General features: G+C 33.9%; 1 pseudogene; it reads left to right on the top strand.

The window, feature by feature from the left end:
* The window catches only part of LOC109275059 (UDP-glucuronosyltransferase 2B17-like), a 30,618-nt pseudogene that overhangs the window by 10,271 nt on the left and 5,208 nt on the right, over positions 1–15,139 (top strand).

Genomic DNA, 15,139 nt, shown 5'->3' with positions numbered 1-15,139 from the left:
CAAATACTGTATAATCTCACTTGTATGTGAAATCAAAAAAATTGAACTCACAGCAATGGTGAACCGGCTGGTGGTTGCCAGAGATAAAAGCTGGAGTTTGGGGGAAATGGGTTAAGGTGGTCAAAAGTACAAACTTTTAGTTATGATATAAATAAGATCTGGGGATGTAATATACAGCATGTTGACTATAATCAATGATATTGTATTGTATATTTGAAAGTTCTTAAAAGAATAGATCTTACAAGTTCCCATTACAAGAAAAAAGATTTGTACCTATGTGAGGTGATGGATATTAACTAAACTTATATATATACACACAATATATACATGCACCAAATTATTAAGTGGTATACCTTACAGTGTTATATGCCAATATCTCTTAGTAAAACCAGAAAATAGATTTTTAAAACACAGACACTAGAAAAAGAAGAGCAAACAAAACTCAAATATAGTAGAAGAAAGGAAATAACAAAGATTAGAGCTGAGATACCCAAAAACGGAGAATAACAAACAGTAAAGCAAAAGAACAGAACCAAAAATTTGGTTCTTTCAATATATCAACAAAATTAATAAATCTCTAGCTAGATGGACACCCCAAAAAAGAAAAGACACAAATTTCTAAAATAAGAAATGAGATTGGAGATACAACTAGCAACCTTAGGCAAATAAAAAGGATCATAAGAGAACATTAACAGAAACTGTATGCCAGCAAATGAGATATAGGTGAAATGGACAAATCACTAGATAGACATGAATATGAAAAGAACTCAAGTAGAAACAGAAAATCTGAATAGACCTATGACAACAACAACAAAAAGATTGATTGAATTAGGGATCAAAAAACTACCACAAAGGAAAGCCCAGGCCCAGATGGATCCATTGAGTGATTCTGCCAAGAATTTAAAGAAAAATTAGTATCAATTATTTTTTAAAATTCTCCAAAAAATACAAGAGCAGAAAATACATTCAATAAAACATGATACTAAAACCAAACAATGACATCACAAGAAAACTACAGACCAATATCCCTTTTGAATATACCCAAAAACCCTCAAAAAAATGCTAGTGAACCAAATCTTTAACCATGTAAGAAGAATTATATATACACACACACACAAATGGAACTAATCCCAGGAATGCAAAGTGGCTTTAATATCTGAAAAATCAATTAATATAATACCACATACAAATAGAATAAAAGACAAAACTGCATGATTATCTCAAAAAATGCAAACAAATTCACTGTTGTTATTCTATGAACTCCAACAACCTTCATGACAAGAATACTCAATATATCAAGGAATAGAAGTGAGCTTCCTCACACTGAGAAAAGGCATCTACAAAAAATCCATGCCAACATCATACTTAATGGTGAAAGACCTAATGCTTTCATTCTTAGATAAGGAAAAAGACAAGGAAAGCCAGTCTCTTCACTTTCATTTAATGTAGTATGTAGGTACTAGCTAAGACTTTAAACAAGAATATGAAATAAAATAAATCCTAATTTGCAAGGAAGAAGTAAAACTATTGACCGATGACATGATCTTATGTAGAGAAAATCTAAGGGTGACACTAAAATAATATTATATCAAAACACAAACTAAGGAAGTTTTCAGGATACAAGATCAATACACAGAAAGCAATTGAGTTCTATATATTTTGCAATGACCACTCCAAAATGAAATTAAGAATACAATTCCATTTACAATACCATCAAAAAGAATAAAATACTTAGGAATAAATTTAACAAAGGAAATTCAAAACTCACACCATTGAAAACTCTAAAATACTGTGGAAGGACATTAAAGACTATCTAAATCACTTCCTGATTTCAGAGCCAACTATAAATCTACAGTACTCAAGGGAGTGTGTTACAGGCATAGCGATAGATGTATAGATCAATAGATTTTAAATCCAGAATAATTCCTTCTGGGAAAATTAATTATCCACATGTGAAAGAATGAAGTTGGATCACTCTACCTCAAACCATATACAAAAATTAACTCAAAATAAATAAAAAATCTAATGTAAGACTTAGAAAAATAATTTTAAAAGCTCTTAGTAAAAAATATGGGGTAATATTTGTAACCTTAGATTCAACAATGTTTTCTTAGGTAAAACACCAAAAGCACAAACAACCAAATTAAATTTGTATTAGTTGAACATCAAAATTAAAATTATTGTGTTTCAAAGGATATCATCAAAAAAGTGAAAAATAAACAACCCACAGAATTAGAGAATATATTTGCAAATCATGTCTGATAATGAGCTTGTACTGAAAACATATAAAGAAATACTACAACTCAATAATAGGAAAATAACCAATAAAAAATGAGTATCTAAAGTATCTAAAACAAATTTCTACATGGAAGATATACAAATGACCAATAAGCACATGAAAAAAAATGCTCAACATCGTTAGGCATCAGGGAAATATAAGTGAAAACCACAATGAGATACAACTTCATGCCCAGTACCATAACTATAAACAAAAAGACAATAACAAGTGTTGACAAGAATGTGGGGAAATTAAAATCATTATATATTGCTTCTAGGAATTAAAAATGGTACAGCCACTTTGGAAAACAATTTGCAAATTCCTCAAAGGTTAAACAGAGAGTGACTATATGAACCAGCAATTCCACTTCTCGGTATATACCCATGAAAAACGACAATGTGCACATGTGCAGATTTTTCACCTCCCGGTTAAATGTTCACCTAACAATTTTATTCCCTTTGATGCAACTGTAAGTGGGATTCCTTTCTTAATTCCTCTTTCAGATAGTTCATTGTTAGTGTATAGAAACTCAACTGGGTTTTGTATGTTGCTTTTGATCCTGCAATTTTACTGAATTCATTTATTAGTTGTAACAGTTTTTTGGTGGAGTCTTTAGCATTTTCTATATATATCATGCCACCTTCAGAGAGAATTTTACTTCTTTTCTGCTTGGGAGCAGGTTCCATATTGTCAGTGCAGAGCCCAGGGCAGGGCTCAAACTCATGAACCTTGAGATCATGACCTGAGCTGAAACCAAGACTTAGGCGCTTAACCAAATGAGCCACCCAGGCATCTCTCAAATTTTTATCAAGCAGTATGATGTTAGAGGTGAGCTTGCCAGATATGGCCTTTATTATACTGAAGTATGTTCCTGGTATACCTAATTTGGTGGGAGCTTTTATCATGAAAGGATGTTAAATTTTGTCAACTGCTTTCCTGCACCTATTAAAATAATTATATGACTTTTATCCTTCATTCTGTTAGTGTGATGTATCATGTTAATTTGTTGAATCATCCCTGCATACCAGAGATGATTTCCACTTGGCATGGTGAAAGATCTTAATGTGCCTTTGAATTTGGTTGTTAGTATTTTGTTGGTGAATGTACTGATGTGAATGACATTAGAGATAAAATGTTCCTCTCACATTTCTCTCACATCACCTTTCATATATATATATATATAAATATATATGTAGATCTATATAGATATACACAACACCCACACACAATTGCTTTATCAAAGAACACTGTCAAACATCTTTGGCTCATCATTCCAAATTGCTTTCAGAAAATTACTACAGTCACATGACAAAATTCTCATTTCATCTAACAGTTGTTTTATGTTTTTGTATGTGTTTTTCCACCCACAAAGAACCAATATATTATCTGAGTTAATGGCGAAGGCTCAAATATGGCTCATTTGAACCTACTGGGATTTTGAATTTTCTCGTCCACTCTTACCACATTTTCATTTTGTTGGGGGACTCACCTGCAAACCTGCTGAACCCCTGCCTAAGGTAATATATTTCTTTATTTTGCTTTGGTCACTTTGCATTTTCAATATGAATGATTCTATTCTTTACTTAGTTTATTTATAGTGAGAGAGATATGGGAAGCTAAAGTGACCTGCCAATTAGAAACTCACGTATTTCTATACAACACAAGTACCTGAATTTCGTTAACATTACAAAATAAAGTGGAATTCCTGGGAGACTTTGAGAATAGTGTCAGTTAAATCAAGGCCTAAATTATTCAATACATAAGTAAGTAGCAGATATTCACTAAAAGAATACTTCCAAAGTAGTTAGCATATTCTAAAGGTAAGTGCCAACATGCAGGGAAACTGTAGTTTCATGATCACCGACCTGACACTCTATCTGGAAAGACAGAATACAAGCACATAATAAAAACAGAATGAAACATGTTATAATAATGAAGGATCACAGCGGTAAGGAACATTCAGTGGGAATCACAGAGAGCATATCTCAGTCATTGATAATCAAGGTGCAATCCACGGGATATGCAGAAGGATATACAGAAGGATATGTAGAAGTGATGGGAGCAGAGAGTAAGGAAGACACAAAAGCAAAGCATGTAAAAGAAGGATGACAGTTCTCAAGAGCTCCAAATTTAGCCTAGCAGGAAGATGCCAAGTGAAGGACAGATGATGCTGGAGGGAGAAGCTGGAGACAGACAATCATAAGGAGGTTCAAACCTCTAGTAAGGGCATTAAGGAGAAAACGAAAAGGTTTAAGAAAGGGAGTAATATGATCACATTTCCTTCTTTAAAAAATCCCTCGGGATGTAGTCACTGAGTTAGCCTGCAAAAGAGCAAGAGTGAAAAGGGGGACCACTCAGCAGGCTGTTGCAAAATATAGGCAGCAATTATGGAAAACTACACTACACTGTTCATAGAGAGATGATAGTAATAATCATCATTGCTCGTATTGCTGCTGTGGAGGAAAAAATAGTACACATAAAACATCCCAAATATCTTTGGCACGTACTCAGTAATCCAGAAGAAATGTTAACTCGGTATTATTGTTATTTTGGTACTATCACATACTATTAATAATCAACCCAATGGTGCCAACCACCCAGATCTAATTCCTCATTTAATAGGAACTGGTTTTCTAACACATCAAGATTATACTCTCTAGAAAAGTCCTAGAGAGCAGGTATCCTATGGAGTTGTTTAAAAGTATATGTGTAAGGATTGGCAATGAGACAAGCATGTTAAAATGCTCACCTTTTTTGGTAAGGGTTAAGGCTCTTTGCCAGTTCTCTAACTAAAAGGAAAACCATTCCTCGATGATATAAATGTGTTCCCTAACAGTGTTGGAGCTAAATCCAACATTTATTTGCATCTGCTCCAGTATTTAAATCACTCCTCAACTACGTGAGTGGAACTAGAGGGTATTATGCTAAACGAAATTAGTCGGAGAAGGACAAATATCATATGATTTCACTCATATGAGGACTTTAAGACAAAAAACAGATGAACATAAGGGAAGTGAAAATAATATAAAAACAGGGAAGGGGACAAAACATAAGAGAGTCTTAAATATAGAGAATAAACAGAGGGTTGCTGGAGGGTTTGTGGGAGGGGGGGTTGGGCTAAATTGGTAAAGGGGCATTAAGGAATCTACTCCTGAAATCACTGTTGCACCATATGCTAACTTGGATATAAATTGAAAAATAAATAAATTATTAATAATAAAAAACATTCCTCATATGAAATCCCATGATTTTACATCTTAGAGCATTTAAAAAAGTTTTTTTTTTTATGTTGTTATTTACTTTTTGAGATAGAGAGAGACAGAGCATGAGCAGTGGAGGGGCAAAGAGAGAGAAGGAGACACAGAATCTGAGGCAGGCTTCAGGCTCTGAGCTGTCAGCACAGAGCCCGACGCGGGGCTCGAACTCACAAAGTGTGAGATCATGACCTGAGCTGAAGTTGGACACTTAACCAACTGAGCCACCCAGGCACCCCCCATCTTAGAGCATTTTAAAAGAGTGACTTAGTCTGTTAGAACAGATGTTTTCTTCCTACACCAAATTTACAGAAAACCTCAGTAAAGCTCCCCTAGGGAATATAGGTCTCAACATCATAGCTGCCTGACAGAATGAGCACAGAGAAAATGTAGACTTCATATATAATAAGAACCATAAATTCTGCCATATAATAAAGATCAAATAATCTCTACCACTTGAATCTTAAAACTACCCACAGTTTAAAATTACAAACAATTCTATTCAGTTTATAGGATGATATTCCTTATGAAGGAAAACAATAATCTAATACATTTTAAATTGATAAATCTTTAAAACATAAATAGGAAGCAAATGATCTTTAGTGGACTACTTTACAATTCTTAAGAGATCCTTTTGTCTACCTCTTTACTGGTAGCAACATAAAACTGGTATCTTATTTGAGAGTAAAACACAATGTATCTTTTGATTGCAAATTATTTATGCTACCTCTGGTAAGTTTCACAAAGTTCAATGACAGTGGTAAAATTAGTGAAAGTTCTACCTTAGCTAACCTTATTCTTAAAAGATTTCCTCTTTCAGTTTTGAGAAAATAATTGTCAGTAGGAAGGAGAAAAAAAAGGAGGAAGAGAAGGACAAGAAGGATGTGTGGCAGATAATAATGATTGCTAATAGTAGCTGTTGTTATTAAGTTGCAAAACCAAGATTTGAATCCATGTCAGTGACTGTGAAGACATTGTTACACAAAGAAATGGTTTCTACACACTACTTACTTTTCCATTAATTATTACCTTCTCAGAAAATTTTTGTACACTTTTTAAGAATTAAGACATTTGGCAAGATGCATCAAGAGTCTTAAAAATGTTTATAGCCTTTGGCTTCATAATATACTCATAAAACTATACAAAGAAAAATAATCCAGAGGTGCAAAATCTATTTTGGGCAATTATTCATAAGAGTAAACACTGTAAATAATGGAAGTATCGTAAATATCCAAAATTAAACAATGAGTAAATAACTTATATTTGTGCATATTACACCATTATAATCGGTTTAATCAAATAATGCTTAATTACACTAAATTAGCTGTAATATGAGGTTTAGTTGAAAAGAAAGGGACAAAATGGTAAATATAAGAGCACAATTTCCTTATAGAATGAAAAAAAGTATAAATTAGGATTAAAATTTTCAAAACATGTCATAATATAGATTTAATTATATGAATAAAGATTAGAATAAAAACATACAAATTTTAGCATAATGTCCTCAAGCTCCATCCATTTGGTCCCAAATAGCAGGATTTCCTTTGTTTTCATAGGTAAATAATATTCCATTGTGTGTGTGTGTGTGTGTGTGTGTGTGTGTGTATATATATATATATATATATATATATATATATATATATATCACATCTTCTTTACCATTCATTTGTTGATGGCCACTTAGGCTGTCCCTCGATTGTTGTGAATAATGTTTCTATACATATGGGAGTGCATATATCTTGTCAATATCCTGTTATTTCTTTTGGGTATACACCCAGAAATGGAATTGTTGGATTATATGGTAGATATATTTTTTGTTTAGTGTTTTATTTTTGAGAGAGAGGGAGTGTGAGTGGAGAAGGGGCAGGGAGAAGGGGACGGAAAATCCAAAATGGGCTCTGCACTAACAGCAGGGGCTCAAACTCACAAACTGTGGTATCATGACCTGAGCCAAAGTTGAGCCATCCAGGAGCCCTGGCAGATCTATTTTGTTTTTGAGGAATCTCCATATTGTTTTTCATAGTGGCTGAACCAATTTACATTCCCATGTACAGTGTACAAAGGTTCCCCTTTCTCCTCATCCTCACAAACACTTATCACTTCCTGATAATAGCCATTCTAACAGATATGAGGTTATATCTCATTGTGGTTTTGATTTGCATTTCTTTGATGATAAGTGATACTGAGCATCATTTTGTGTACCTCTTGGTTACTTGGATATCTTCTTTGGAAATATGTCTATTTAGTTCCTCTGCCCATTTTTTAATCATATTGTTTGTTTTTTTGTAATTGAGTTGTAGGAGTTCCTTATATATTTTGGATAATAACCACTAATCCAATATATGGCTTGCAAATATTCTCCCATTCTATAGGTTGCCTTTTCATTTTGCTGTTTGAAAGCTACTAAGTTTGATGTAGTCCCACTTGTTGGTTTTGTTTTTGTTGTTTGTGGTTTTGGTCTCATGTCCAAAAAAATCACGGCCAAGACCAATGTCAAGGAGCTTCTTCACTATCTTATCTTTTAGTAGTGTTATAGTATCAGATCTTATGTTTAAGTCTCTGATTTATTCAAGTCAATCTTCGTGACTGGTATAAGATACAGGTCCAATTTCATTTTTCTGACACAGTTTTCCTAACACCATTCATTGACAAGATTATCCTTTCCCCATTGGTTATTCTTGGTTCCCTTTTTGAATATTAGTTGACCATTTATATAGGGTTTAATTCTGGACTCGGTATTTTGTTCTACACGCCTATATGTCTATTTTTATGCTGGTCCCATAGTGTTTTAATTACTATAGTTTTGCAACATAGTTTGTAATCAGGGAGTGTTATGACTTCGGCTTTGTCCTTCTTCCTGAGGGATGCTTTGCCTAATTGTAGTCTTTTGTGGTTCCATAACAGTTTTATGCTTGTTTATTCTATTTCTGTGAAGAAAGTCATTGACACTTTGATAGGGATTGTATTGGATCTATAGATGGTTTTGGGTATTATGGACATTTTAGCAATATTAATTCTTTACATCCATGAACATGGGAGGTCTTATCATTTGAGTCTTCTATTTTTTTTTTTTTTTCCACAATGTCTTATAGTTTTTGTTGTATAGACCTTTCATTTCTTTGGTTAAATTTATACCCAGATACTTTATTGTTTTTGATGCTTTTATTAATAGGACAGTTTTATTTTTTAGATGTTTCACTACTGGTGTATAAAAATGCAATTGATTTCTGTATGTCAATTTTATATTCTGCAACTTTACTAAATTGGTTGATTAGTTACAACAGTTTCTTTGGGTGAGTCTTTGGAATTTTCTATATACAAAATTATATAATCTGCAAAAAAACACAACTTACTTATTCTTTTCCAATCAGATGTCTTTTACTTCTTATTTTGCCTAGTTGTTCTATCTAGGACTTCTAGTACTATATTGAATAGGGCTGGCAAGAGTAGTATACTTATCTTCTTCCTGATCTTACAGGATAAGCTTTCAATTTTTCACCATTTAGTATAGTGTTAGTTATGGATTTGCCAGATATAACCTTTATTATGTTGAGTTGTATTCCTTCTATGACCAATATGTTGAGGGTTTTTTTTTTTATCATGAAAGGATGTTGTATTATTATTTTTTTTTTTGAGGAGTTCACAATTAAATTTATTTATTTATTTTTTAATATATGAAATTTATTGTCAAATTGGTTTCCATACAACACCCAGTGCTCATCCCAAAATGTGCCCTCCTCAATACCCATCCCCCACCCTCCCCTCCCTCCCACCCCCCATCAACCTTCAGTTTGTTCTCAGTTTTTAACAGTCTCTTATGCTTTGGCTCTCTCCCACTCTAACCTCTTTTTTTTTTTCCTTCCCCTCCCCATGGGTTTCTGTTAAGTTTCTCAGGATCCACATAATGGAGAGTGTGATGCTAAGTGAAATAAGCCATACAGAGAAAGACAGATACCATAAGGATGTTGTATTATATCAAACCTGTATTTGTATCTATTAGGATTGGATTATTTTATTTTTTATTTTATTAATGTGATGTATTAGAGTTACTAGTTTCCATATATTGAACTATCCTTGCATCTCAGGAATAAATCCCACTTGGTCATGGTGTATAATCCTTTTAATATGGTCTTGAATTCAGTTTGCTAATATTTTGTTGAGAATTTTTACATCTATATTCATCAAGGATATTGATTTGTAGTTTTCTTTCTTGAGGTGTCCTTATTTGGCTTTAGTATCAGGGTAATGCTGGCCTTGGAGAATGATTTTGAAAGTGCTTCCTCCTCTTCAAGTTTTTGGAAGAATTTGAAAAGGATTGGCATTAATATTTCTTTACATGTTTGTTAGACTTCACCAGTGAAGCTGTCTGTTCCTGGGAATTTCTGTGTTGGAAGGTTTTTGATTACTGATTCGATCTCTTTACGCATTATTGGTCTGTTCAGATTTCTATTTCTTCATAATTCAGTCTTGATAGGTTCTGTGTTTCTAGGAATTTATCCCTTTCTTCTAGGTAATCTAATTTGTTGGCATATAATTGTTCATAGTAGTTTTTTGTGATCCTGATGTGATGCATTTCTGAATTATCAACTATAACGTCTTCTAATTTTGAGTCTTTTTCCTTAGTCTATCTAAAGCTTTGCCAATTTTGTTTATCTTTTCAAAAGGACAGAGAAAAAATATGCAATATCTCTCATATGTGGAATCTAAATAAGCCAAACTCATAAAAAACAGAGAGCGGTTAGTGTGGTTATCAGGGGCTAACCACCAAAAAAAGTGGAGAAATAGCAGAGATATTGTTTAAGGGTACGGACTTGCAACTAGCAGTAAGTACGTCTTAGAAAGCTAACGCAGAGTATAGTGAATACAAAAATAATGTATTATAGTCCCCAAATTTGCTAAGAGACTAGATCTTAATTATTCCAACCACAGAAAGGAAATCATTATGTGACACAATAGAGGTGCTATAATTACAATGGCAATCATATCACAATATACAAATGTATCAAGTCAACCTGTTGTGTACCTTAAATTACACAATGTTATATATCATATTTCAATTTAAAAAAAGAAAGCATACAAAATATTAAGCCAGGCATATCCTGATATAAAGCATGAGTAACTCTTATTTCCTTCTTTGTAATTTTTTATACTTTTGCAAATTTTCTTGCAATAAGCTTAAATTATTTTCATAAGCATGTCAGGGAATGAGAACAACCAGTGTACATCAGTCATTAATCCACAGAGGATATATTACTGTAATACCATAAGGAACCATCTTCCACAGTACAAATGAAGAAGCTTTAGGCCAATGAAACAAAACACTGAACACAGGTAACCTTAACTGTTGGTACACATCACTGAAATCACACATGTTACAAGGATGCACTAGGTGAATTACAGGAAAGTTCAGTGATCCTCATATTAAAAATAATGTCATCTGGGTGGAATTATACTTTGAAGAATGCTCTACAAAAATAGTCCGCAGGATCACCAAAGCTTGAAAACAGTTTCCTTTTTCTGTAAAAAAATTTTGAAAAGAAGTTTTTTGACAATGATTAGGGTGAGAAAGTAGAGTTTTTATGTTGGAAAGTTAGATCATTATGTTCCAGAGAGAAAAGAACTAATAACCAATTTAAAGAAAAGAAGCAAAAAAAAAAAAAAAAAAAAAAAAGAGACAAAGATGAGTATATGGTTTCGACCAGGTATCCAGGAAACTTTTGTTCCTCTACAATTTTTTTTTCTTTTTTCTTTTTTTGGTAGGAGGGTACACTGAGCAATGTGGAGTTAGTCTAGCGTAGAAAGTAATATTTGTTTTTAATCGCCATGGATCAGGGACAAGACATGGTGATTCTGGAACATTTGCAGGCAAATATGTCCTCACCAGGAGCCTTATATAGTTTGAACTGAACTACTAAGGAGGATGACCACATGTCTGCTGGACAAAGCCCTGCATACTTCTCCCACCGTAGTGCAAGTGCTCTCTGAGACACTCACTGTGGTGATGACCAGGACCCCTCCATTCACTTCCAGCTACACAGAGCACATTCTGATGAGACATCAATTTTACAATATAATTTCAGGGCATATGGTATCATATGTAGACAAACCCAGCAATATTGTTACTCAAATATGTAACTACAGAAGTATATTTCCGGGTTATAAAGAGGATTCGTAGGATGCTTTCACAAAAGTTCAAACTATAATACCGTACTCCTCAATGTCAGCAATCAGTAATTTAAGGAGAGAGTTTGGGAAATTTCGAAAAATTTGAAGGTAAGGTATAAAGAATTATAAGGCAGAGATAATGTTAGATATAAACTCATCTTAATCGTAAGTAACATTTTCCTAGTGCTCATAGTCAGGTAAATGAAATTCTAATGAGTAAAATAATTCTCCAGAAAACCTGCCTGGAATAAACACAAATGATTTAGTAGAAGTATAACAATAAACGATAAATGCTGTGTGGCTCTCTGAGAAAGACAGATACCATATGGTTTCACTCTTATGTGGATCCTGAGAAACTTAACAGAAACCCTTGGGGGAGGGGAAGGAAAAAAAAAAAAAAGAGGTTAGAGTGGGAGAGAGCCAAAGCATAAGAGACTCTTAAAAACTGAGAACAAACTGAGGGTTGATGGGGGGTGGGAGGGAGGGGAGGGTGGGTGATGGGTATTGAGGAGGGCACCTTTTGGGATGAGCACTGGGTGTTGTATGGAAACCAATTTGACAGTAAATTTCATATATTAAAAAATAAAAAATTAAAAAAAAAATAAATAAATAAAATAAACTTTGGGAAAAAAAAAACTGAGAACAAACTGAGGGTTGATGGAGGGTGGGAGGGAGGGGAGGGTGGGTGATGGGTATTGAGGAGGGCACCTTTTGGGATGAGCACTGGGTGTTGTATGGAAACCAATTTGACAATAAACTTCATATATTAAAAAAAAAAAAGAAAGAAAGAAAAAAAAAATGCTGTGTGGCTCTCTTCCAAAAATCCACAGTAGAAATTTAAAAAAAAAAAAGGTTTTTTAAAAAAATATTTATTTATTTTTGAGAGAGAGAGAGAGAGAGCATAAATGTGGGAGAGGAATAGAAAGAAGGAGACACAGAATATGAGGCAGGCTCCAGGCTCTGAGCTGTCAGCACAGAGCCCTACACGCGGCTTGAACTCACGAACTATGAGATCATGATCTGAGTCAAAGTCAGACGTTTAACTGACTGAGTCACTCAGGGGCCCCCACAGTAGTAACTGATAGCATTATTTATAAAGAGTCTGAATATAATACTCTCTAAGAGTATCTCCTCCACACTATTGTGTACTGGCTCTATTTAATTTCTTGCTTACACACACATACACTCATTTGCACAAATATATATAATAGAGGAAATTGACCTCATGGACACATCTCTTTCCCAGGATATGAGGGATTAGATCTGTTAAAAAACAGCTATTACTGAAAACAACAAGGAGTTTCCTCAAAAGATTAAAATAGAATTATCAAATGGTCCAGCCATTTCATTTCTGGGTATATATCCAAAAGAACTGAAATCGGGATCCAGATGACAGATTTGTACAGCCATGTTCACAGCAACACTATTAACAAGTGCCAAGAAGCAAAAGCAACCCAAGTGGCCATCAAGAGATAAAGTAATAAACTAAACATGGTATAAACAAAAAATGGAATATTACTTGGCCTTTAAAAGGAAGGAAATTCTGACACATGTCACAACACGGACTAAGTTGACAGTAAGCGAAAGGAGCCAGTCACAAAAAGACAAATACTGTGCAATTCAACTTACATGAAGTATCTAGACTTGTCAAATTCATAGAAACAGAAAGTAGAATGATGATTGCCAAGGGCTAGGGAAGAGGGAGATAGAGAGTTTTAATAGGTATAGACTTCCAGCTTTACAAGACAAAAAAGTTCTGAAGATTGGTTGCACAACGAATACACTACTGAACTGTACACTTAGGTATAATTAAGATGGTAAAATTTATATGCATTTTACAATTAAAAAAAAAAAACAGCTGCTCCCTTAATTCCTGATTATATTTTACGTGTTTGTTTCTACAGGTATCCTTTAAATAGTGTTGGCTTTGCTGTTCCTTTTTTTGTGATGGAGCAAATTCTTTTTTCACAGGAAATGGGAAAGTTTTCCCAGAGCTCTGGAAAAAAATGGTATTGTGGTTTTTACTCTGGGGTCAATGGTCAGTAACATGACAGAAAAAAGAGCCGACGTGATTGCATCAGCCCTTGCCAGATTCCACAGAAGGTAAAGTATCTTATAACAAACAGCTACTTAATAAGTCAAGCTCTGTAAAAGTTTTGATTATAAACATTTCCTGCAAGACAGGTAACTATTATGCCTACAAATTTACCTCAGATATCCATTTAAAAACCAAAATAAAACACAGCAGGGGCTAAAGTAGTACCGAGGGTGTCTGACAGTAACTTTGACATTGACACTGTAATATATATCTATATACCATATATAAATTATATATATGTGTGTGTTTGTGTGTGTGTGTGTGTGTGTGTGTGTATATTTATATATGAGATACACGATTAAATTTTGGTATTATAATGGTATTGTGGGCAGGTACAAAATCACTAAATTCGACCTTATCATTTGCTCCTTTTCACTGAAGGATTCCTGAGGACACTGTGCACGCTGTAGATGTTATCAGAAAAAAAGTTAAACTTTCACAGTAGCTGTACTAGCACAATAATGTTAAGCAATATTGATAAAAATCTGAATGCATCATGCAGTTTTTACACATGCCATATAATCCTTCTTTTCTTTCCTCTAAATTTTGAATAGGCCTATTCAGTGTGCTTTTCAGGATGGCCAGAGCTCACCAAGCCGTGTCCAGGTATCTAAGCCAGCCACGATGATTTAGAGAAAGAAAAATCAGTCTGTCCTGGTTGACTGGGCCCTACTAAAATCTGAAACAAGAAAATAAAAGATAGTTGAGATGGGTCCTGTCCTTAAGTGAACCCTGTGCATTATAAAATCTGGCCTCAAATGGACTCTGCTTTTAACTACTGCTCCTGATGGAGAAAGAAGGAATAAAAGGAGTCAAGCAGAGGGAAGACTGCATGTAAAGGGCTCAGATGCATCCTTCACCTTAAGATATAATAGTTTCTACTAACATATAAAAAAATACCTGGGGTCTTTGGGTATTTGTGAACTACTTTTTAGTTTCCCATCTGATAGAATCTTCACTTAATCACCTATGCTCATTTTTTGCTGAAAATCTAAAGTTACTTTACATTCTGTTTAACAAACAGAAGTTAAACCCTAGTAAATTATAATCCAAGTCATGGGGATTGCTTGGAAATTCCAAAACTGGCACCGTATTTTGGTACTGGTATATACATAAACCATGTTAAACAATGCCGTCAATGCTTTGTGCTTCATTTTTTAAGTACTGGAAGTCAGCTGAATAAATTTTAGCATTACAATTTTGGAACTTTTTCAACAGCCACACTGCTATTTATACATTATCAACATCGAAAGAATTTCCAAACCAGCAGTAGTGTTAATACTCTGGATTCATGTCAAAACTTATCAATTGACATTTTTCTTGGGGGTAGTGTTTTAACAATCT

This window comes from Panthera pardus, unplaced genomic scaffold, assembly GCF_024362965.1.
Source record: "Panthera pardus isolate Hobbes unplaced genomic scaffold, ASM2436296v1 HiC_scaffold_13, whole genome shotgun sequence".
Lineage (NCBI taxonomy): Eukaryota > Metazoa > Chordata > Mammalia > Carnivora > Felidae > Panthera > Panthera pardus.
Note: the sequence above shows the minus strand (reverse complement) of the source record. Positions and strands in the feature narration are given on the sequence as shown.